The sequence below is a fragment of the Furipterus horrens genome, unplaced genomic scaffold (assembly GCF_987537825.1).
Source record: "Furipterus horrens unplaced genomic scaffold, mFurHor1.1.pri manual_scaffold_8, whole genome shotgun sequence".
NCBI classification, from domain to species: domain Eukaryota; kingdom Metazoa; phylum Chordata; class Mammalia; order Chiroptera; family Furipteridae; genus Furipterus; species Furipterus horrens.
This window is the reverse complement of record NW_028327178.1, coordinates 54,711,949-54,737,333: the sequence shown is the minus strand read 5'-3', so window position 1 is coordinate 54,737,333 and position 25,385 is coordinate 54,711,949. Positions and strand designations below refer to the sequence as shown.

The window sequence follows — 25,385 nt, the reverse complement described above, 5'->3', positions numbered from 1 at the left end:
TCTGTCTAAGCCTCCATCTTGCCCAGTAGTCTGCTTTTCTCCAGATTTCTCTTATTTAGCCTTTATTTTTATACAATGTAAGTTATCTGTGTAATGCTGATAATTAACTTAGAGCCCCATTTGGGGCTGAAATGCCTGAATGTCTCCCTATTCTGCTATGCCTCTTACCTGTGACTATTTCCATTCCTGGCATTATGTAGCCAGGGATTGTGTTTCTGCTAGATGTAAACTAGGCAAAGGAGTGAATATAGTTTATGAACTTTTAACCCCAGTGGTTAGGTGAATATAGGGTTTTGTACTATAGTAATTTGTGAAGTAGTCTGATCCTAAAATTCTCAGAAGGTTCAAGTCCTACCAGTCCCCACCTGCCAGCCCCTGCTGTGCTATGTCCCGCCTGGCCAGGCCTAGAGCTGACACTACTGCCATCATGCCAGCTGTGTCCAAGGACAGTGGAATGCGGCGGCTCCCGGTATTCATCTCTGACATTCAGAACTGTAAGAGCAAGGGCATGGAGATTAAGAGAATCAGCAAGGAACTGGCTAACATTTGCTCCAAGTTCAAAAGGGACAAAGCCTTGGATGTCTATAATAAGAAGAAATATGTGTGTAAACTGTTCTTCATGTTCCTTCTTGGCCATTACATTGACTTTGGTTACAAGAATGCTGTGAACCTTCTTAGCTGCAACAAGTACAGAAAAGGAGATAGGTTACCTGTTCATCCCTGTGCTGGTGAACTCTAGCTCCGAGCTGATATGGCTCACCAGCACTACCATCAACAATGATATGGGCAGCACTGACTAGTGTGGCTCAGTTGGATGGGTGTCATCTGTAAATCTAAAGGTTGCAAGTTTGATTCCTGGTCAGGGCATATGCCTGGGTTGCGGGTTCAGTCCCCGGTCGGGGTGTGTATGAGAGGAACTGATTGATGTTTCTCTCTCACATTGATATTTTTCTCCCTCTTTTTCTCCCTCCATTACTCTCTCTTAAAATTTAATAAATAAACAAAATCTTTTTAAAAAAAGGAATGAACTGGCCAGCTGCAGCCCACTTTCATTTATATGGCCCTGCACTGCATCACCAATGTGGGCAGCTATGTGGTGGATGAGGCCTTTGCCTCTGATATCCCTTGCATCCTGCTGGCTGAGGACACCAGGACAGCATGAACTAGAGCCCAACACTCTGCCTGCTGTGGCTCTATATGGCCTCACCTGACCTGGTGTGCATCAGCAAGTGGCCAGCCTACATCATGCACCTGCTCAATGACCAGCACATGGGCGTGGCCACAGCTGCTGTCGGCTTCATCACCTGTCTCTGCAAGACAAGCCTTGATTACTTCAAGACTGTCATCTCCCTGCATGTGTCGCACCTGAGATTGCCTTCTCAGCCTCCACCTACCTCCAGGGCTAAATCTACTACCTCATCGCAGTGCTACCCTCTGCCAGAGGATGTGGCCGTGAAGGAGAGGTTGGTCGAGTGTCTGGAGACCATGCTCAACAAGCCCCGTGAGCCATTCAAGTCCAAGAAGGCCCAGCACTCCAATTCCAAGAATGCCATTCTGTTTGAGGCCATCAGTCTCATCATCCACTACAACAGTGAGTTTGGCCTTCTGGTGTGGGCCTATAGTAAACTGGGTCAGTTTCTATAGCACTGACAGACCAACCAGTTCTACCTGGCACTGGAGAGCATGTGCGTGCTGGCCAGTTCTGAGTTCTTCCATGAGGGAGTCAGGACCCACATTGACGTTGTCATCAACATTCTTAAGATGGAGCGGGACGTAAGGATGCTGCAGCAGGTCATTGACCTCCTCTATCCATGTGCAGCTGGAGCAACACCAAGCAGGTTGTACCCAGGAAGCTGTGATACCTGGCGACAGCCAACTACACCATTTGTGAAGAGATTGTCCTGAAGATGGCCACCCAGCTGAGAAATAACACAGCAGACTATAGCTGGTATGCGAACACCCTCCTTGACCTCATCTGCATTGCAGGCGACTATGTGAGAGAGGAGGTGTGGTACTGCATGCTGCAGATTGTCACCAGCTGTAATGGTGCTCAGGGCTACACTACCAAGACCATCTTTGAGGTGCTCCAGGCCCCAGTCTGTCATGAGAACATGGTGAAGGTTCAGTGGCTACATCCTTGGGGAGTTTGGAAACCTGATTGCTGGGAACCCCCGTTCCAGCCCTCCAGTGCAGTTCTTGCTGCTGCACTTCAAATATTACTTGTACAGTGTGGTGATGTGGGCCCTGATGCTGTCCACCTACATCATGTTCATAAACCTCTTCCCAGAGACCAAGGCCACCATCCAGGTCATGCTGTGGGCTGTCTCCCAGTTGTGCAACATGATGTATTGCTGCAGCAGTGTGTGATCAAGTACCTCATTCTCAGCTGGGTGGCTAGCACAGATATCCTGGTCACGATGCTGGAGGAGATGCCACCCTTTCCTGAGTGTGAGTTGTCCATCCTGGCCAAGCTGCAATGCAGAAAGTGGCTGGAGGCCAGCAACAGCCTGGATGACAGTTGGAGGGACCCAAGCAGCAATTACATCAGTGCGTATGTGGATCCCACCCTTCACACCATTTGCATGTCTTCATCCTCTTCCCCAGAGGCACCCCAGGCTCCCCTGGGTGCAGGCAACCTCCTGGTGGATGTCTCCTCTGGTGGCCTGGCCTCCCATCCTAGCCTGGGGTCTATCCTTGAGGAGGCCTTCCTTGGTCCAGGTCCTAGAGAAGTTGGCCCGCTCATCCCAGAAGCTGATGAATTGCTGAATAAGTTCATGTGCCAAGAACAGTGGGGTCCTGTTTGAGAACCAGCTGCTGCAGATTGGAGTCAAGTCTGAGTTGTAGAAAACCTTGCGCCATATGTGTCTCTTTTATGGCAACAAGAACTCAGTACAGTTCTGGAACTTCACTTGCACTGTCATCTACACTGGAGACCTCCAGACTCAGTTTGCTGTGCAGACCAAGTGTGTAGGTGCTGAGTAGCAAGTGTCTGCAGGACTTCCTGTTGCCTCTACTCCTGATGGTATGCTTCAGGTATGAGGAAGCCCCCCAGTCTCTCCCTCTGAAGCTCCTGTGACCATCAGCAAGTTCCTTTAGCAAACAGATGGTAGCCAAGGACTTCCTCCAGCATTGGAAGCAGCTGAGCCTCCCCAAAAAGGAGGCACAGAAAATCTTCCAAAGCCAACCACTCCATGGATGCTGAAGTCACTAAGGCCAAGCTCCTGGTGTTTGGATCTGCTGTCCTGGACAAGGTGGACCTCAACTCTGAGAACTTCGTGAGGGCTGGAGTCATCAGACTTCAGCCCTGTAAGTGGACTGTCTGCTCCAGCTGTAGCCCAGTTCCCAGCTTTAGATGTACTGGTTGACCCTGCACACCAGCAAGGAGGCTGTCTCCTGTCATCTGTGTAAGCTGCTGGCCCAGCAGTTCTGAGCCCTGGACTCTGTCCTCGGGGAATGTGGCCAGTGCCAAGAAGTCTCTAGGACTGAGGGAGCTTTGGTTGATAGGGCAGTGAGGGGACTTCCACTGGTGGCACAGAAGACCCCAGGGTAGGGGGATGTCTGGGATCTTCCTCCCGTCTTTTGTATTTTTATTTTTGTACACTTGCTGCTGTTTACATTCTGGAGTGTAAGGGAGAGGCCCCTGCCTTCCTTTTCACCCAAAGCACAGAGGAGAGAGGGGCCAGGGAACCTCCTTGACTCCCATCCCACCCTGTTGTGGTCTCTCCTGCCCCTTCCCCATCCAGGGGCTGTGTACTATTGTGAGCGAATAATCATTATTATCAAAATAGCATGTGTTAGAGTCATAGATGTCTTAAATAGAGGGGACATGGTGTGACCACAGGATAGAAAATTTTTATAAGTAGTGTTCCGTTGTATACTTCTTACTATATTTGAAGATCAATGACAGTATAATCTGGCAATGGATTTGGAAGTAACATTTTATTCTTGAAGAAGTAGAAAGTTTGCATTTCAGGAAACGTAAACACCTAAGTACTTTGATAATAGACTAGAACATTTGCTCAATAATTTGCCTTGTCAGGGGGCTATATCAATCTGCCTTAATGAAAAGTTTAAATTTTAAATGTTTTCAATAAAATAAAAATTAGTGTTTTTTAGCACATATAATACGATGCTCATGGGGTCAGAGTAGGGATGGGCTAGATTTTCATTTTTTTCCTAAAGTGCAGTTGGCTCTTGAAAAATAAAGGGAATTAGGGGCACCATTCCCTCCACACAGTCTAAAATCCTTTTATAACTTTTGTTTCTATAGTCTCCCCTTTGCATCTGTTGGGAATGTGCATTTGGGAATGTGAAAGTACTGTTTTTGATCTGCAGTTGGTTGAATCTGGATGTGAAACCCACAGGTATGAAAGGCTGACTATTGAAAAATAAATCTGACTATATAGGTGAACCCCCACAGTTCAAACCCATTTGTTCAAGGGTCAACTGTGCCTTTATTCATTTGGAAAATGATGTATATTTGTTGTAAAAATTAAAACATCACAGTAAGGTATAGAGGAGAAAGTAACTTACTTTATACCGTAACATCTAATGATAATGGCTGTTTAGAATATTCTTCTAGACATCTTTTCTTATATGTACATAAAAAAGTTGACTTACTGCTCTGGCTGATGTGGCTCAGTTGGTTGGAGCATTTTCCCATCACCAAAAAAGGTGCAGGTTTGATTCTTGGTCAGGGCACGTGCAGTTTGCGGTTTTCACCCTGGTTCAGGTGCCTTGGTCCAGGCACTTACAGGAAGCAACCAATCAGTGCCTCTCTGTCACATCCCTTCATCTCTCTCTAAAAAGCAATGAAAAAGTGTCTTCAGGTAAGGATAACAAAAAAGTTGACTTATTCATTGAGCATGTATTATGCGCTTCTCTTAGGGATGTATGCATCTTTGTATAAAAGACCAAATTGGCTGAGAGAAAGGGTTTAGATATATGGGGTGGAACTTTCCAGGAAGAAGGACATCTTAGGACTCTGAGAAAACAATTGTTTTTTGAAACTGACATCACACTAGGATGTCTGAAGCATAGAGAGTATGAGGGAGCTTTGTAGGAAACAGGGAAGACAAGGTGGTGCCAGGTCTTATAGGCCATGTTAAAGATTGGAATAGTGTTACAGAAACAGGGGAGTCCAAAAACAAACCCCAGAGGTTTTGGCTGGGAGATAGGCAGCAGGAAGCAGCTTTCAGGATGCCCTTGCATGCCTGGAGCTAGTGGCTGGATACATTGTTGCAAAGATCCGCTTTACTTCCAAGACTCAGGAAGATGGGAGGGATCTTGGACTGTGGGCTGGTACCGAAGACGCAGACAGAGCTGCCTACGTAGGGTTCTGTGAATGGTCAGGACTGTTTGCAACACCCACTGCGTGAGAGGACGCAGGGGGAGAGAGGAGGCAGGGAGGAAGAGAGAAGCAGCTGCGGACATTTTTGGGCTGGCTCTGGCTCTAGGAGGCTCTCTCTCTCAGGCTCTCTCTGGCCCTCCCACCCTCACTCTCTGGCTCTTGTGGCCTCCCTCCATCTGGCTTAGAGCAGGGGTCTCCAGGCTGCTTTAAGAAGAGGTTCTCGCCAGACTGCTTGGAGAAGGAGAGGAGATCCATGCGGTTTGCAGGAAGAAGGCAGTTTGCAAGGAGGCTGAGAATCAAGGCGGCCCTGCATTGAGAGCTGGAGGGCACCACAGCACAGAAAGGACCTCCCCAATCAGAACTGAGTGATTGGCAGCTACTGGTAAAGCTGAACTGTGCCTAGGAAGTAGGGAAATGGTGTTTCTGACTTCCGTAAGACTGGCCAGGTCTGGGAGGGGGAGGCAGGACTTTGTGTAAGTAAACAATTCTTTTCCTTTTCACCAAACTCTGGTATTCACAGTTATAATTCTGGTGGCAGGCAATCGGGCCCCTAACTTAACAGCCCGTGGGTTCTGTTTCAATCGGAGCAGCCCAGGGGTTCTGTTATAATAGGGCCAATATCTCTTTAAAGGAAGAAACATTTCTTTCTGAAATGTTCTTCTACTTCCTAGAATCATTCTTTTGATATGTAGTCTTCATTTCCTGTTTGCTTATATGTTCTTTTGGGGGTAGTATTTATGCATTTATATTTCATCAGCTTATGCATCATTTAATTGAATTATTATAATCACGTAAGCGGTATAAATGGGTTTGGGAACAAACTCTACTGACCTGTGGTAAGCATACAGCTTTCCTACCATGTTACCTAAATGCACTGGTGACTTACTCATGGCTAGTAATTGTCATGGAGCTCAGTCAGTATAATCCATAGAAAGGGGTGTGAGATGGACAAGTCAGCTAGGTAGAGTCTGATTAAGAGAGCTTCTGCTTTTCAGTATGGTCTCTCTTGACATCTCTTAATTTGGAAGAGATTTTACTGTATTTGGCAAATATCATAAAATATGCTTAAAAATTATCAATAAAATTATATAATTTACTTGGTGTTGTGATTACCTAATTTCTTTTGATGATGGTGTTACTTAATTTTTTTGTGAGAGATTTATTGAGATGTAATTCACAAACCATACAAGTCAGTCATTTAAAGTGTGCAATGATGATTCTTAATATATTCACAGAATCATGCAACCACATTCATTTTTAGAACATTTTTGTCCACTCTAAAAGAAATCTGGTACTCTTTAGTTATCACATAACCCCACTAGGCCTCTTGTGACTGATTTTCACTTAACATAATGTTCAAAGTTTATTTATGTTATAGCATTTATCAGTACTTTTTTATTGTTGGATCATATTTTGTTTACCCATTCATAATTTTATAGACATTTGAGTTATTCCACCTTTTGGCCATTATGAAGAATACTCCTATAAACATTACTGTACAAGGTTTTGTGTGGACATAAGTTTTCATTTCTCTTGGATATGTATGTAGAAGTGGAACTGTCAGGTCATCTGGTAACTCCATGTTTTAACTTTAGAGGAACTGCCAAACTGTTTACCAAAGTAGATTCAATATTTAACGTTCTCACCAGTAGTGTATGAAGGTTTTGATCTCTCCACATCTTGGTAACACCTGTTAATGATCTGACTTTTTGATTCTAGCAGTCCTGGTGAGTGTGAAATGGTATCTCCTGGTTTTGACTTGCATTTTTCTTATGACTCATGATGTTGCATGTACTTTCATGTGCTTTTGATCACTTGTACATCTTTGCAAATACATCTGTTTGGATCCTTTGCCCATATTTTAATTGGGTTATTTATCATTTTATTACTGAGTGGTAATAGTTCTTTATGCAGATTGGGGCTAAAGTAGGTTTATACTTGTGAGTATGCGAATCAGTTTATTCTTATATCATTATTTATTAATTGTATTATTTTACATACAAACAACTGTAAACCTACTTTTGCCCCACTCTATATATTCTGGATACAAGGTCCTTACCAGATATATGATTTGCAAGTATTTTCTCCCATTATGTGGGTTTTCTTTTTCTTTACTTTTTCTTATGTATTATTGATTATGCTGATTACAGTTATCCCAGTTGTCCATCACCCCCCACCCCGACCCCCAACCCCCACCCCCCACCCCGCTCTTGCCCTTCTCTACTCAGCAGCACCCACTCCCTCAGGCAATCCCCACACCATTGTTCATGTCCATGGGTCTTTGGCTACTCCATTTCCTATACTGTACTTTACATCCCCCTGGCTATTCTGCAACTACCTATTTATACTTCTCCTTTAGTTTTTTCTTGCCTGGGAAGATCTTTATCTGCCCTTTCATTCTAAGTAATATCTTTGATGTGTAAAGCAATCTTGTCTGTAGGTCCCTGCTTTTCATGACTGAATATTTCTTGCTAGTCCCTTCTTGCCTGCAAAGTTTCTTTTGAGAAATCAGTTGACAATCTTATGGGAACTCCCCTCTAGATAACTAACTGCTTTTCTCTTGCTGTTTTTAAGATTCTCTCTTTATCTTTAAACTTAGGCAATTTAACTATGATGTGTCTTGGAGTGGGTCTCTTTTCATCCATTTTGTTTGGGACTCATTGTGCTTCCTGGACTTGCAGTCTATTTCCTTCACCAAGTTAGGGAAGTTTTCTTTCATTATTTTTCATATAGATTTCTAATTTCTTATTCTTCCTTTTCTTCTTCTGGCACCGTATGATGCGAATGTTGGAATGCTTGAAGTTGTCCCAGAGGCTGCTTATACTGTCCCCATTTAAAAAAAATTTTTTTTTTCTTGATATTCTCATTGGTTGTTTTTGCTTCCTTATGTTCCAAATCATTGATTTAATTCTTGGCTTCATCCATTCTGCTGTTTCCCTGTAAATTGTTCTTTATTTCAATTAGTGTATCCTTCATTTCTGATTGGATCTCTTTTATGCTGTTGAGGTCCTCACTAACTTCCTTGAGCATCCTTACAACCAATGTTTTGAATTATGCATCTGATAGATTTCTTATCAATTTTGTTGAGCTTTTGTTCTGGAGTTTTTATCTGTTCTTTCATTTGGGCCATAGTTCTTTGTCTCTTCATTTTGGCAGCCTCCTGGTGTTTGTTTGTTTGTTTTAATCTTCATTGTATTTCTTTTCCATTATGATTTTGTGCCCTTTCACCCCACTCCCTCCAGCATTCACAACACTGTTGTCTATGTCCATGAGTCCTTTTACCGTTTTGCTCAATCTTTTCACCCTCTAAACTCCCCTCTTCCACTCGCTATCATCCTGTTTTCTACCTATGAGTTTGTTCCCATTTTCCTTGTTAGAAATCATATGGTATTTGTCTTTCTCTGACTGGCTCTTTTCACTTAGCACAATGTTCTCCAGGTCCATCCATACTCTCACAAAGGTAAAATTTTCTTCTTTTTATGGCCGAGTAGTATTCCATTGTGTAAATGTCCCATAGTTGTTTTATCCACTCATCTGTTGATGGATACTTGGGCTGCTTCCATATCTTGGTGATTGTAAATAATGTGCAATGAACATAGGGGTGCTTATGTTCTTTTGAATTAGTGTTTTGGGTTCCTTTGCGTATATTCCCAGAAGTGGGACCACTGGGTCAAAAGGCAGATCCATTTTTAATATTTTGAGGTATCTATACTTTCCACAGTGGCTACACCAATCTGCATTCCCACCAACAGTGTATCTTTCTTCACATCATTGCCAGCACATGTTGTTTGTTGGTTTATTGATGATGGCCATTCTGACAGGTATGAGATGATATCTTGTTGTGGTTTTAATTTGCATTTCTCTGATGATTAGTGACATTGAGCATCTTTTCATAAGTCTATTGGCCATCTGTATGTCCTCTTGAAGAAGTGTCTATTCAGTTCCTTTGTCTATTTTTTAATATGATTATTTGTTTTTTGGTGTTGAGTTTTATAGGTACTTTATAAATTATGGGTATTAACCCCTTATCAGATGTATCAACAAATATGTTCTCCTATTCTGTGGGATTATTTCCTTTGCTGTGCAAAACTTTTTAGTTTGATATAGTCCTATTTGTTTTTTTTTCTTTTGTTTCCCTTGCCTGGGGAGATATATCTGATAAAGAAGTTGTTATGAGCAATGTCTGAGATTTTGCCGCCTATAATTTTTTCTAGGATTTTTATGGCTTTGGATCTAATAATTAAGTCTTTTTTTCCATTTTGAATTTATTCTTTTGCATGGTGTAAGAAAGTGGTCTGATTCCATTTATCTGCATGTTATATACTGTCCAATTTTCCCAATATTATTTATTAAATAAAATATTTTTAGCCCATTGTATGGGCTTGCTTCATCTGTCAAATGTTAACTGACTATAAAGTCGCAGATTTATTTCTGGGCTCTGTATTCTGTTCCATTGGTCTCTATGTCTGTTTTTATGCTAGTACCATTTTGTTTTGATTTCTATGGCCTTAATAGTCTAGTTTGATAGTAGGTAGTATTACTCCTCCACATTTGTTCTTAGGATTGCTGTTGCTATGCAGGGCCTCTTGTGGTTCCATACACATTTTTGAAATATTTGTTCTAGTTCTGTGAAATACATAATTGGAATCTTGATAGAAATCGTGTTGAATCTATAGATTGCTTTTGGTAGTATGGACATTTTAATGATGTTAATTCTTCCCCTCTATGAATATGGTATGTGCTTCCACTTATATGTATCTTCTTCCATTTCTTCAGTGTTACATTCTTTCGAGGACAGGTCTTTTACATCCTTGGTTAGGTTTATTCCTAGGTATTTTTTTCTCTTTCCAGCAATTGTAAATTGAATTGTTTTTTAGATTTCCCTTTCTGTTAGTTCATTATTGGCATATAAAAATGCAATTGATTTCTGTATGTTAATTTTGTATCCTGCTGTTTTACTGAATTCATTTATCAGTTCTAGTAGTTTCTTGGGAATCTTCAGGGTTTTCTCTGTATAGTATTATATTATCTGCAAATAATGACAGTTTTACTACTTTCCAATTTGGATGTTTTTTATTTCTTCTTGTCTAATTGCTGTGGCTAGGACTTTGATACTATAAATAAAAGAGGTGAAGGTGGATAGCCCTGTCTTGTTCCCGATCTTATGGGGAATGCTTGTAGTTTTTACCCATTGAGTATGATGCTGGCAGTGTGTTTGTCATATATATATAGACTTTATGCTGTTTAGGTATGTTCCCTCTATTCCCACTTCGCTGAGAGTTTTGTTTTGTTTTTTAATTATAAATGGGTGCTGGATTTTATCAACTACTTTTTCTGCATTTATTGATATCATGTGGTTTTTATTCTTTATTTGTTTATGTGGTGAATAATGTTTATTGATTTGTGAATGTTGTACTATTATTGTATTCCTGGAATAAATCCCACTTAATTATGGTGTATGATCTTTTTGATGTATTGCTGTATTCTGTTTGCTATATTTTTGTTGAGGATTTTAGCATCTATGTTCATCAGGGATATTGGCCTATAATTTTCTTTCTTTGTAATGTCTATCTGATTTTGAATATGGATAATGCTGGCCTTGTAAAATGAGCTTGAGGAGCCTTCACTCCTCTTGAATTTTTTGATATAGTTTGAGAAGGAGAGGTGTTAGTTTTTCTCGAAATGGTTGTTAAAATTCACCTGTGAAGCCATCCAGTCCAGGGCTTTTATGTATTGGGAGGTTGTTTTTTTAAAATTTTTTTATTATGCTTCAATTTCAGTAGGTACGTTCTGTCTGTTCAGATTCTCTGATTCTTACTGATTTAGTTTTGGAAGATTTTATGTTTCTAGGAATTCATCCATTTCCTCCATATTTTCCAGTTATTGGCATATAGTTGTTCATAACATATTCTTAAAATCCTTTTTATTTCTTTGGTGTCAGTTATTTGTCTTTCATTTCTGATGTTATTTATTTGGGTCCTTTCTCTTTGTATCTTCATGAGTCTGGTTAAAGGTTTGTGACTCTTGTTTATCTTTTCAAAGAACCAACTCTTGGATTCATTGATTTTTTTTTTTTATACTCTATTTCATTTATTTCTACTCTAATCTTTATTACTTCCTTCCTTCTACTCATTCAGGGCTTTGTTTGTTGTTCTTTTTGTTTGTTTGTTTTTAGATTTTATTTATCTATTTTTAGAGAGAGGAGGAGGGAGGTAGAAAGAGAGGGAGAGAAACATCAATGTGTGGTTGCTTCTTGCGTGCCCCCAACTGGGGACCTGGCCCACAACCCAGACATGTGCCCCGACTGGAAATCAAACTGGACACCCTTTGGTTTGCAGGCCAGCATTCAATCCAGTGAGCCACATCAGCCAGGTCTGTTGTTTTTTGAAGTTCCTTTAAATGTAAAGTAAATTGTTCCTTTGAGCTTTTTTTTTTTCCTCCCTCGATAGACCAGTATTGCTATGAATTTCCTTCTTAGTATTCCATTCCTTGTGTCCCACAGATTTTGGATTGTTGTGTCCTCGTTTTCATTCGTTTCAAGGATCTTTTTTGATTCCTTTTGACCTCGTTGACCTATTCATTGTTTAATAACATATTATTTAGCTGCCATGTCTTTGCGTGTTTTTCAGTGTTCTTCTTGTAACTGATTTCTACTTTAATAGCATTGTCAGAGAAGATGCTCTATATGTTTTCAATCTTCTTAAATTTATTGAGTCTTTTGTGTCCCAAAATGTGGCCTATCCCAAAAACATTCCATGTACCTTTGAAAAGTATGCATATTCCACTGCTTTAAAGTGAAATGCCTTGAAGATATCCGTTAGATCCATTTGATCTAGTGTGCCGTTTATGGCTACTGTTTTCTTGTTGATTTTCTGTCTGGAAGTTCTATCCATTGAAACCAAGGTGTGTCAAAATCTTCAACTATGACTATATGTCCATCTCTCCCTTTATGTCCATCAAGATTTGCTTTACATATTTTGGTGCTCCTATGTTGGGTGCATAAATGTTTACAAGGGTTATAGCCTCTTGTTGTATTGTTCTCTTTATCATTATGAAGTATCCTTTGTCTCTTACTGTAGCCTTGGTTTTAAAGTTTATTTTGTCAGATATAAAAGTACTACTACCCCAGCTTTTTTTCTTTTCCATTTACATGATATATCTTTTTACATCCTTTTACTTTTAGTGTTTATGTATATTTTGATCTGAGATGGGTCTCTTGGAGGCAACATATACAGGTATATGGGTTTTGTTTTCTTATCTATTCAGCTACTGTGTAAATTTTGGTTCAAGCATTAAAGCCATTTACATTTAGAGTGGTTATTGAGAGATATGTATGTAGTGCCATTTTATTGTTAGACTGTTTTCCTCTTTTTTGTTTTTTTCCTCTTTTTCTTCTTCTTCTTAAAGTAAGCCCTTTAACATTTGTTGCAGTACTGGTTTTGTGGTAACAAACTCTTTTAGCTCACTTGTCTAGGAAGCTCTTTATTACTACTTCAATTTTAATTGATAGCCATGCTGGGTATAGTAGACTTTTTATCACCTTGAATATTTCATGCCATTGCCTTCTGGCTTGAAATGTGTCTGATAAGTAATCAGATGACAGTCTAATTGGCGCTCCCTTGTAGGGAACTACCTGCTTTTCTCTTGCCGCTTTTAGGATTCTCTCCTTGTCTTTAAGCATTATCATTTTAAATATGGTGTGTTTCAGTGTAAGCCTCTTTGGATCCAACTTATTAGGGACTCTCTGAGCTTCCTGGACTTGTATGTCTTTTTCCTTCACTAAATTGGGACGTTTTTGGTCATTATTTCTTCCAATAGGTTCTTCATTCCTTGCTTTCTCTCTTCTTCTTCTGGTGTTCCCATGATGCAGATGTTGTTACGCTTAATGTTGTCCAAAAGTTTCTTAAGCCGTCCTCATTTTTTTATATTCTCTTTTCTTTTCAGCCTGGGTGTTTTTTTCTACATGTCTTCTAAATTACTCATTCAATCCTCTTCTTCATCTAACCTACTTTCAGTGTATTATTTATTTCAGATATTGTATTCTTTATTTCTGACTGGTCCTTTTTCTATGGCTTATGTCCTTTTTTGGGGGGACTTATGTCTTTTTTTAATGCTGTTGAGTATCCTTTAATCATTATTTTAAACTATCGGATAAATTGCTCTCCTCTTTTACATTTAATTCTTTTTTCGTGAATTCTCACTTTTCATTTTGTGTCTGTTTCTTTGTCTTCATATTTAGGCTGCTTTTTGTATTTTGTGTCTTTGTTGTTAAAGAAATCAGTTATTAAATCAATATGTTAAACTAATCAAGGTATAATCAGCAGTCTGGCTTAAGCTCCACAGGTTGGTGCAGAGTAATTCTTGCAGGCAGGGCTGTTGCTTTTCCTCAGGCTGATGCCACTTAGAGGAGAGTGCTCTGCCTGAGGAAGATAGCTCCTGCAGTATGAGGAATGACTCAGCATAGGGATCCTGGCGAGTATTCCTTCAGTTCTCTTCCCAGAGCCACTAACACCTAATTTTCCTCAAGCATCTCTAGTCCACTCTTTCCTCCTGTTGCTGGAGCCCAGGGTAAGTGACTGCAAACAAAATTTTATGCATTGGCCCTTTAAGAGGCTCTCTCAGTCTCTAGCTGTCTTTTCCCTGGCAGACAGAAACCATGCTGCTTTTCACAGCTGAATGTTATCTGGGTTCCTTTCTGATTGGTGTTGTAGGCTGGAGAGCCCAGCTTAGAATTTAGACTACACACTTTTAGGGTAACCCCCTCGCTGCTGAAATATCCCTCCGTATCTTCAGCTGCTTCCCACGGGAACCCAGCCAGCGCTCTTGCAGCTCCTCTGTACTTCCTGCTAGTGTTGTTGTGGTGGAGTGGTTTCTTCTTTCTGTCCTTGGTTAAAAGGTTCTCTCTAGCAGTTGGTAATTCCAGATGGTTACTCTACTATTTAGTTGTCATTCCAGATTGGTCCTGGGATGAGGTTAGTGTAGCTTCCACTTACTCCTCCACCATCTTGGATCCTCTTTCTATTTTCTTGATGGTATCCTTTTAAGCACAAGTTTTTAATTTTGATAGTGTCCATTGTTTTTATTTTTTTCTTTTGCTGTTTTTTTGCCACCAAATTCAGGAGCATTAACATTTACCTCTATATAGTTTTTCTAAGGGTTTTATAGTTTTAGCTCTTATACTTAGGTTTTTGATTCATTTTCAGTTGATATTTATATATGATATGAAGTAAATAAGAATCCAACATTATTCTTTTGCATGTAGATATGCAGACTTTCCAGCACTGTATTTTGTAGAGACTTTTTTTCCACATTGAATGGTCTTGGCACCCCTGTTAAATCTCAGTTTACTCAGATGTGTGGGTTTACTTCTGGAGTTTCAGTTCTATTTTGTCATGCAGATGCCATGCTGCCTTTGAATACCATTGCTTTCTCATAAGTTTTTGAATCTAGAAGTGTGAGTACTACAACTTTGTTCTTTGTTTTCAAGATTATTTAGGCTCTACTTGGGTCCCTTGCATCTCTGTGTGATTTTATTTTATTTTATTTTTTTCATTTATTGATTGATTTGAGAGAGAGAGAGAAACATCCATTTGTTGTTCCACTTATTTTTGCATTCATTGGTTGATTCTTGAATGTGCTGACTGGAGATCGTACCCACAAACTTGGCATATGAGGTTGACTCTCTAACCACCTGAGCTATCCTGCCAGGGCCTCCATGTGAATTTTAGAACCAACCTGTCAGTTCTGCAAAGAAGCTAGCTGAGATTCTGATAGATGACTTTGGATAGTATTGTCATCTTAGTGCTGAGCCTTCCAATTAATGAACACAGGATCTCTCCCCATTTGTTCAGGTCTTCTTTAATTTCTTTCAAGAATGTTTTGTAGTTTTCAGAGTTAGAGAGTGGAGTAATCACCCAAACTAAATAATTTATTTCAAAGCTGTTTTGTGAGAGAATATTTAAATATTTGAATGCCGAATCAGATACTTTTGAGAGATTGTTTATATAATTTATATTTTAAATTGAAATATAAATTTTTTTTGTGTTGAAACAAACCTTAGTTTGGTCCATTGTAACTGGATTTAAAGCTGTTTTTGTTTCCCCTTACCATCATTTTCTACTTAGAATATCAACTTTATTGCAAGAGTTCTTTCTAGAGTATAAAGTTAAAAGGAATAGATCTGGCCTTCGAACTAGGAGTTGATGACTGACTTCACTTGCTGAACTCCCATGTTTTTGTTCAAAGAGGTTTTTTATCTGACTTATTTTTCTTCAGCAGTAGAAAATTCATGAGATAGTTTTATAGATTGTGGCCTTCACATCTGTGGTTAATTAATATGCACCTTGCTTGTAGCTTAAAATTATTACCTGGGGGGCATTCTCATGGTAAAATAGAGATCCTAGGAAAATGAAAAGAGTTGTGAAAGAAAGGAATTATGGGTAAAAGTATAAAAACTTCCCTAAATTCAGATCATTTGTTGAGTACTTGGCATTTACAGACATTGTGCTGATTGTAGGGAACACAGTGCTGTCCTTAAGAATTTTCATGTTGTCTAGAATATTGCTTTTATAAAATGAATAAAAAGAATTGTTGGTTTATTAGTATTCTTATCAAAAAGAAGCACATGAAGATGTTATGTAACTGAATGAGAGAACATAACCTGAACTTGTTTGATCAAGCCACTCTCTGACCTTGTTTGACTTTCTTCTTCCCATAGGTTTTGAATTCTAACATTTTGTCAATTCTGAGGCTCCACCTTGCCCACTACCTACATAGAGTAGCAAATAAGCATAGTATAGCAATCAGAACTGTCTCTCAAAACATATAGTGGATCCTACCCCACTTTCCCTGGAGCGCAGCCTGTCATCCTCTCTTCTCTCTGCCCTTTGTTTTTTCCCTTTTTAGCTAATACCTAGATTCTCCACTCCAAATGAGAGTCCAAAATCAGGTTGCTGATAGCCTTTTTCTTTCCGCATTCCTTTTCTTCTTTCCTTCACATTGATCCTGTGTCTTTCTTTTCATTGTCTCCTTTCTACAGCACCAAAACTTAGAAACTGGACTGGCAGAAGTGAAACTCCCCTTGGATGGTGGGGAAGGGAGAGGAGCTGGTATGTGTGTGTGAGTAGATAGTTGGGGATAGGGTAATGACTATTTCATTACATTTTATAAATAATTGAAATTGTATTAAAAAAACATGCTAGGAAGCCTCTCCATTTTGTATCGGTGGTTGTGTTGATCTTATGAATGTAAGTCTCAATTCTTTTTTTAGTACAAGGTGAGCCCCTTTTCTTTTCTCCTGTGGCTGCCCCCATATTTTATGGTCAAGCCTAGAAAGAAGAGATAGGAAAAAAAGATATCTTTTTGTGTATGGCATAAACAAAGGACTGTGGGCACTGGCCATGATTTGGTTTATACTTTGGACACAAATATTCCCTCTTTAATTTAGAGGCAATAAAACCTATTTTCTTAACACTGTGATTTATATAAATTTTGGTTTATTAAACTTGAAATTTTATTATTTCCTTCTTCATAGTGTTAGAAACAAGGTCATAGTGACTCCCAAACCAGTAGCAAAGTCATTGGTAACAAAAGGCAAATGTAATTAAAGGGTCTTAAGGGCAAATGTGATTAAAGGATCTCTGAGAAGGGAGTGGATAACATTAGCATATTCACAAATCACAATAGGGGCATTTAGATGAACGAGTTAGATTGTACCTCCGGAGTATCCAGTCATGGAGAAACGGGGAAGGAGTAGAGGGGAGGGGAAACTAGTTGCGTTAGGGTGGGGAAGCTAAGACTATAAAACCAGGTTCCTTTGTCTACTTGGGGCGCACATTCTCCTGGCTATGAGGGTGCGCCTGGCTATGAGGGTGCGCCCGGCTCTGCAGACTCGTGAATAAAGGCCTCGTTTTACTGCTCAAGTCCTGTGTCCCAGTTTTTATTGTGAGCGTTTCTCACAATTTGGGGGCTCGTCCAGGATCCTCCGCCTGTATGTGGGAAGGGCTCTGAGCCAAGGTGGGGAGACGCGTCCTACCCGCTTTTGGGTGGCCCGCTTGACCCAGGGCCCACCCGCCTCAGTGTCCGGAAACGACCCGAGACTTCTTGTTGGGACAGCAGTGGATCGACGCAGGGGGAAACAAAAGCAAACACCGCGGCAACCAGGCAACCTCGAGCACGGGCCAAGGTAGGAAAATTGGACTTAAGTACTGCCTTGGTGGTTGGGCATCCTCGGGAAGCTGATTGTGCATGTGGCTGGTACGAGTTGTGCGTGTGGCTGGTACGAGTTGTGCGTGTGGCTGGTACGAGTGTGGAGTGCCTCTCCGCTGGGTCCGCTGTCCCGTGAGGGAGACGGCCGGAGTGCACCTCCGCTGGGTCCGTTGTCCCGTGAGGGAAACGGCCGGAGTGCTCCTCCGCTGGGTCCGTTGTCCTGTGAGGAAATGGCCGGAGTGCACCTCCGCTGGGTCCGTTCTCCCGTGAGGGAACGGCCGGAGTGCACCTCCGCTGGGTCCGTTGTCCTGTGAGGGAAGCGGCCGGAGATGAACGAAGCATCTCGGTCTGTGTGCAAGTAAGCGAGTGTGGAGTGCCCCTCTGCTGGGTCCGTTAGGTTGAGAACACAGCCGGATTCAGCCACGGGAATCAGCTGAGGATGGGAAATGGAAATTTTAGGCCTAGGGGTGGGGACCAAAAGTAAGGAAGAACAGACAATGGTAAATTATTGTTGTTTCCTTTGGCCAAAGGAACCCATTTAGGGGAAATCTTTCTCCTAGCCCCGATTTGGGTCTGATGAATGTTGGGTTTGTCAAGCTCTGGTCTTATATGTGTGTTCAGCTTTTTTGGATTGTTTGTTTGTTTGTTTGTTTTTGGAGAAAGAAGAGAGGGGCATCGCTGTGTGGTTGCCTCTCGCTCGTGCCCCCAGTTGGGGATCTGGCGTGTGGCCTGGTCGTGTGCCCTGACTGGGAGTTGAACCGGTGACACTTGGTTCGTGGGCTGGTGCTGGGTCCACTGGGTCACAACAGCCAGGGCCAGGCATCAGCCTTTAAGGAAGAGAGGGAATATGCTCTCTGCTGATCACCACCTACCAGCAGATCCGCAGGTCTCTTCCCTGTAAAAAAGAAAAAGAGAAGGCCTGGGACCCTCTGTCCTGTCTCCCACTGCCTTATAGCCCTGGCCAGCCGGCGGCCAACTGGGCAGAGGCACCGTGGACGGACAGTACAGACGGAAGAGGCCAGGAACACCTAGCAGATACCCCACCAGTATCCGTCCCCATGACACCTACGGCGCTGGTGGCAACTTATCTAAATTAAGAAAGGAATTGAAACAATGTAAGCAAGACCTAAAGAACTTCCCCATTCCCTCAGAGCAGCCAGTTTCCCTTTAGGGAAGTCTCCAGGGGTCCAGGACATATTAGATATGTCAAATGCTCCTTCAACAAGCACTGAAGTTAGAAACTTCAAACGCAATATGAAGCGCTTGGTAAAGGACCCCCTTGGACTGGCAGAATAATTAGATCAGTTCCCTGGACCCAGCATATACATGTGGACAGAATTAATGTCTATACTAGATATCTTCAGTGGGGAAGAGAAGGGAGTGATCAGACGGGCTGCTATGAGGATATGGGAAAGGGAACATCCCCCCGGTCAGGAAACTGTCCCGGCCTAACAGAAGTTTCCCAGTATAGACCCTGATTGGGATAACAGGCCGGAGGCTAGGGCTCAAATGAAAGACCTTAGGAGCTTCGTCATCAGGGAAATCAAGGAGTCCGTTCCCCATGCACAGAATGTCTCCAAGGCATTCGAAATACAGCTCCATCAGATCCCTGCAGAAGCTCAGGGACAAAATGAAGTATTCTGGTCTAAATCCAGAGAATGCTGTGGGGCTGCAGCCATCTTTGAAGTGGGCAAAATGGTGGGTTAGATATGCTCTTAAGGTGATGTGCTTTGTTTGCAAAATGGTATATGTCTAAACATTCAAGTCATTGCTGCATGACAGGTGTTTGCAAGGTCTAAGCTTCAGAAACTGCAGAATATCTACAAATCTAGGGAAATTTTAGCTGCTAAATACTGAGTTTGGGTAGAGTCCTTTACAGTGTGGAAAAGAATTGGAAATGGGTTATGGTTAAATCTGAATGGGTAAATATATGGAAAGTTTGTGAATGTTGCAGAAAGTCTGTGGAAAGTCATAAAAATGTATAGAAAGGTTGTGAAAGTTTTTAAACCTGGGAAAAGGGAAACCTCAACTACTTGTGGTCTAATTGTATGGTTACTGTACCTCTGTATTGGCATTAAGCCATTGGGGACCTATGAAAGGTCATTTGGAATTCTCTGTATTGGTACTGGCCATATAATCTGAAAGGAAAATTGAGGTTTCCCAGAGAAAATTTAAAAAACTTCACATGTAGGAAAGTGAACAAAAGAAAGTATAAGGCATGGAAATGCAATTTTAGGGAATATTAGAAGGACAAGAATTTTCCTTCACACTGTATATTTTTCTCCCTACCTGATCCCTCCAGAACTTGGCAATTTAAAGAAGTAAGTAATTACATTAGGTTTCTTTGCATAAAACTAAAAAGAGAGTTGCTAATGGTGGTTATGTCAGCGGAGGCTTTGACTGGAATGTCATGCCTGAAGGAGGCATGCTTAGGCTAATGAAAGCCCATGAGGGAAAGGCCTGGCACCTTGGCTGGTTGTGCGGTCCATGGCAATCTTTCTAGGGAAAAAAAAACGAAGATTGCTTCCCTAATAAATGGCTAGGAAGAAACTTAAGGCACAATGGAAAACCCAAAGGATTTGGGAAAGCATGGGTTTTACAGGCAAGGCCAGATGGCAGGTGTGTGGCTCAGCTTCTTGCCCAGGGGGCAGACTGAAGGTCAACCTGAAGAGTCTTTGTGTGAGTTCCAGCAAAGCAGACTTAAAAAAATTTATAATATCAATCGCTGCTCTTGTTGTATTTATGCAAATGAATAGGCTAAATTAACATTGGACTTAATGCAGTCCCTTTAATAACAAGGAGGGTAATCTTAAGAAGAAAAATCGTGATTTGAGGAAAATCACAATGATCAGTGGTAAACTATAAACTAGTGCAGCTGTGTCTATAAAGTTTATTTTAATTAAAAGTTTGTTTTCATTCAAAAGTTAAACCAGGTCTGTGACATTATCAATAATGCTTAATTTACAGGCAAGAAGAATGTCAAATGCCTTGCAACTGGATGTCTTCCCAATAAGACAGTCTTGCAAATTTAGAAATTGGTTTGTGAATTGTGTTGTGTGAATTAACATGTGTGTGTTCTTTCTGTTTTCATAGGATATAAGTCTATAATCTCATTACCTGAGTGATTGTCTGTACATAGAAGCTGCACTTAAGAAGCCCATCTGCACTGCCGCCCCCTGAGACTCAACAGTTTGGCTGAACTAAGTGGTTGGGTTGGCGAAGTATGGGTTGGTCAGTGGGCTTCACTTTAAACTGGTCTCTCTTTTGCTTAAAATAACTTTCACCAAGGAGCTCCTTCCCCAAACTGCCAGCCTCTCCAGTGCAACCCTCTTCTTCTGACACTGAACCAGCCACAGACCTTAAGTCAGGAACCCTATGTGGCTGCCAGAGTTTATGGCCTAAAAGCTAATGTATCTGACATAAATCCAGTAGGGTGGCTGCTAGGTCTTCACTTAGTGACAACTACTCCTTCCCTAGAAAATCTAACTTCTCTCAGCTACACCTCAGAAAAGACTCCAGAATAATCCAGCCAAGGTAAAAGTTTTTAAGGTATTAGATCTCAGACAAACCTTAGAGATAGAGACTGGGTACGGAGACGCAAATGCTTGGGTAGAATGGGTCAAATTTGCTGTTAATTCCCTGAATAAAAGCAGCTGTTATGCTTGTACCACAGGGAGACCCCAGGCACAGGTCGTACCATTTCCACTAGGCTGGGACTCTGACCCCTCGGGAATGACCTGTATGCTCGCTCTCTACCAGGATGAGAATGCATGGGGAAATGGGACTTGCAGAAGCTTGTCTCTCCTCTTCCCTCTATAAGGAGTAATGGGACTCAATCCCTCCCTTCATACTCAGTGGGGCCCATGAATGACTCTTCTTGCCTCTCTAGGTGGGAAGCGAATTCGGGTACCCCTGCAGAAGAACTCCGAACATGCACTCATACCAGAAATGCGAGCCACCTTCACAGTGGGGCCGGCGACTATATTCCCCTCCAAGTCCCCAGAGCAGATGTCTGGTGGTATTGTGGGCAAAGGAGTCTCTGGAAAATCCTACCTGACAGGTGGAGTGGAACCTGTGCCCTGGTTCAATTGGCTATCCCATTTACCCTAGCATTTCCAAAACTGGTCCAGACTAGACTGCCCCTGTTAGGGAAAAGAGGTCAGTGGTGCCTGGTGGATCCTTTGATCCTCATATCTATATTGACACAATTGGGGTCCCCAGAGGAGTTCCAAATGAGTTTAAAGCTAGAAATCAAATAGCAGCAGGGTTTGAGTCAGTGCTTTTCTGGTTGATTTATTTATTAAATGCCACCAGTTGAGTGGCTTGGGAGAACAGGATGGCACTGGATATGATGCTGGCAGAAAAGGGAGGTGTATGTGTAATGCTTGGGGGGCAGTGTTGCACCTTTATCCCTAATAATACAGCCCCTGATGAATCTATCACTAAGGCTCTGCAGAGACTAACTACCTTAGCAAATAAGCTAGCAGAAAACTCAGGTATTGACAATCCCATAACAGAATGGTTAGAAAATTGGTTTGGCAACTGGAAAGGAATGATCTCATCAGCTCTGGTATCCCTCATAGTGGTAACAGGTGTCCTCACAGCTTTAGGCTGCTGTATTCCATGCATTAGAGGTTTAGTTCAAAGACTAATTGAGACTGCACTAACTAAACAGATGCAGCAACTTTTCATAATCTCCTCCTCCGAGAGACCAAAGGGAATCCTAACCATGAGGAAGAAAGTCAAGAAATCCTCCTTAAATTTGGAGGAATAAATAGAATGGTTTGAGTAGTCAATTTTCCAAAAGAGACAGGGGGAAATTGTTAGAAACAAGGTCATAGTGACTCCCAAACCAGTAGCAAAGTCATTGGTAACAAAAGGCAAATGTAATTAAAGGGTCTTAAGGGCAAATGTAATTAAAGGATCTCTGAGAAGGGAGTGGATAACATTAGCATATTCACAAATCACAATAGGGGCATTTAGATGAACGAGTTAGATTGTACCTCCGGAATATCCAGTCATGGAGAAACGGGGAAGGAGGAGAGGGGAGGGGAAACTAGTTGCGCTAGGGTGGGGAAGCTAAGACTATAAAACCAGGTTCCTTGTCTACTTGGGGCGCACATTCTCCTGGCTATGAGGGTGCGCCCGGCTCTGCAGACTCGTGAATAAAGGCCTCGTTTTACTGCTCAAGTCCTGTGTCCCAGTTTTTATTGTGAGCGTTTCTCACAATACCAAAGTAATAAAAAGAGCAGGACAATTATAATTTGCTTTATTTGATACTTTTCATAAAATATTTTCAAATTATTTTTCTATTACTGTTCTGTAGCTTACACAAGAAACAAATTAACTAAAAATGGATGGGCAACCTGTATTCGTGAAATAGGCCTGGGGTCTCATGGTATGGACCAGGAGGGATGACCTTTAATAATGACTGCCAAGTATAGAAGTGGCCACTGTTGTTTTTAGAGATCATGGTTACCAGATCTGACTTTTCCTTGAGGAAGAAGAGAGAAGAGCAGAATCTTTGAGGAAGTGAGCTGGCAAAAGAATTGAAGAAGATTGTGAAACCTCCTTAAATTTTCTATTTAAAGAGCTTGTTAAGTTTTCTGTTTTAAATTTCTTTGTTTTGTAAGGGACACAGGCCCTTTTAAGTATGGGAGATTGAGAGAATTCTGTAACCCATGACAAGCTGTGAAAGGTTGCTAAGGAGATGCCTGTGAGAAGGAGTAGTATTTAAATGATCTGTTATTGAACTCTGACTTCTAAAGGCAGGAAATGAAAGGAGTAGGGTGCTTTTATTTCACTTCTTTAACATTTTAGGAAGTAAGCGAAAGAATCCCCCCCCCCCCCCCCGCAAACACAAAAATCATTTGGTTTGGACAAAATTAATTTGTGTGGTGTTAACATTGTATTTTTAAATATTTTATTTAAATACAGGACATTGAGGATTGTGCACAGATAATTAAGTTATAGCTTGAGGAATTTTTACAGATAGTTATAATGTATTTTAATATCATTTAAATTAAATACTTATATATGTGCCTTTGAAAATATTATCTTTAAGTTTTTATTTCAACTGAAGATCAAAGTGATCATTTCAAAACATTACAGAGATCTTATTTAGTTTCTGTTTTTAATTGCCTGTTGTATTCCCCACTTTCTTCCCTAGTCTCCTGTTTATTAAAACCAGGGAAAGAATTTATTCCAGGGAGGAAGGAGGTATTCTGTTTGGGATTTATTTAGTGCTGTGCTATCCAATAGAAATATAATGGGAGTCATATATCTAGTTTTAAGTTTTCTAGTAGCCATGTTAAAAAGGGAAAAGAAACAGGTGAGATCAATTTTATAGTATATTTACCCTAATATGCCTAAAATAAATCAACACAAAAGCAATATGAAAATTATTACTGAACTATTTTATATATATTTTTCATACCAAGTCTTTCAAATTTGGTGTGTATATTTTACTTCAGCTTCTCTCAGTTTGGGCTAGCCACACTTCAGGTGCTTTATAGCTACATTTAGTTAAAGGAATAGGGAGAAGAAGGAATGGAAGTGTTTAAGAGATGAGAAATTTGAAAGAACCAGAAATGTTTTAGTGCTGAGTTATTTTATTTTATTTTATTTTTTTAGTATGAGGCTTAAAATAAAATTATGGGGCTTATTGGGGAGGCAGTAACAGCATGTTGAGGGGCTTTATTAAAGCCTGGTAAAGGAGTAGATACATATTGTCAAGTATACTGAATAGATTCTAGGTAGGTAGGGGGCAGAGGATTTGCAAGCATGAATGACTCTGCTAATGAAGGGAGTGAGTTCAGTGGCTCAGGAGTCAGAGACTTGGTTACCAAGTCCTTGAATACGTTATTGAAAACCTAGACTTTTTAAAAAAAGAAATAAACATTTATCAAGCAACTTCTGTATCTAGGCTCTCTTCTAGGATTTAGGATACATCAGTGGACAAAATACAAAATGTCTTTGGCCTCAAATGTTTGCATTGTAGTAGGGATAGACAAACAATACATATGATAGATAAGAAATCTATAGTACCTTAGAAGGTTATACTCTATGGAGAAAAGTAATATAGGGAACTGTGATGAGAGCATGGTAGTGCCAGTGATGGTGGTGGGTTTGCAGTTTTTAATAAGGTGATCAGAATAGACCTCCCAAAATGTTTACAAAAGAGCAAATTCTCTTGAAGAAGGTAAAGGAGCAGGTATATAGGTATGTTGGAGAAGAGCATTTTAGACAAAGGAAAGTTACAAAGGTCCTAAAATGGGGAGTATACCTGCTAAATTCCTGTAATGGCAGGAGGCCAGTGTGGTGAGAGCTGAGAGGAATCAGGTACCAGATCACAAATCTAGTTCTTCTCAAACACTGATATGCATACAAGTACCCCAGGAATCTTGTTAAAATTTAAATCCTGATTTGGTTGGTTTTGAGTGGGGCCAGAGATAACAAAGTGTCAGGTGATGCTGCTGCTGCTGGCGTTAGAACCATATTTTGATTAGCAAGAATGTAGGGCCTTAAAGGCCATTGTCAGACTATGTAAATAAGGGAGTTTTGAGATCACCAAAGGAATGAGGGTAGATAGAGAAGAGAAGTGACTAAGGGCTGAGCTCTGGGATACTCCAATATTAAGAGGGTGGTGAGACACAGAGGTACCAGCAGAGAAGCCTGGGAAGAAGTGACCAGAAAGACAGGAGGAAAACCATGTCAGGGTTTTGTCCAGGAAACCAAATAAATAAAGTATTTCAAGGAGGAGGAACTATCAATTGCATGAAATGGTGCTTAACAGCCCAAGTAAGATGAAAACTTAACAATTCATTAT

General features: G+C 40.9%; 1 protein-coding gene and 1 pseudogene across 2 annotated transcripts in view; both read left to right on the top strand.

Annotated features, from left to right (window-relative positions):
* The window catches only part of SPIRE1 (spire type actin nucleation factor 1), a 326,738-nt gene that overhangs the window by 55,965 nt on the left and 245,388 nt on the right, over window positions 1–25,385 (top strand). The window lies entirely within an intron of this gene.
* On the top strand, window positions 428–3,430 carry LOC150002940 (AP-2 complex subunit alpha-1-like; annotated as a pseudogene).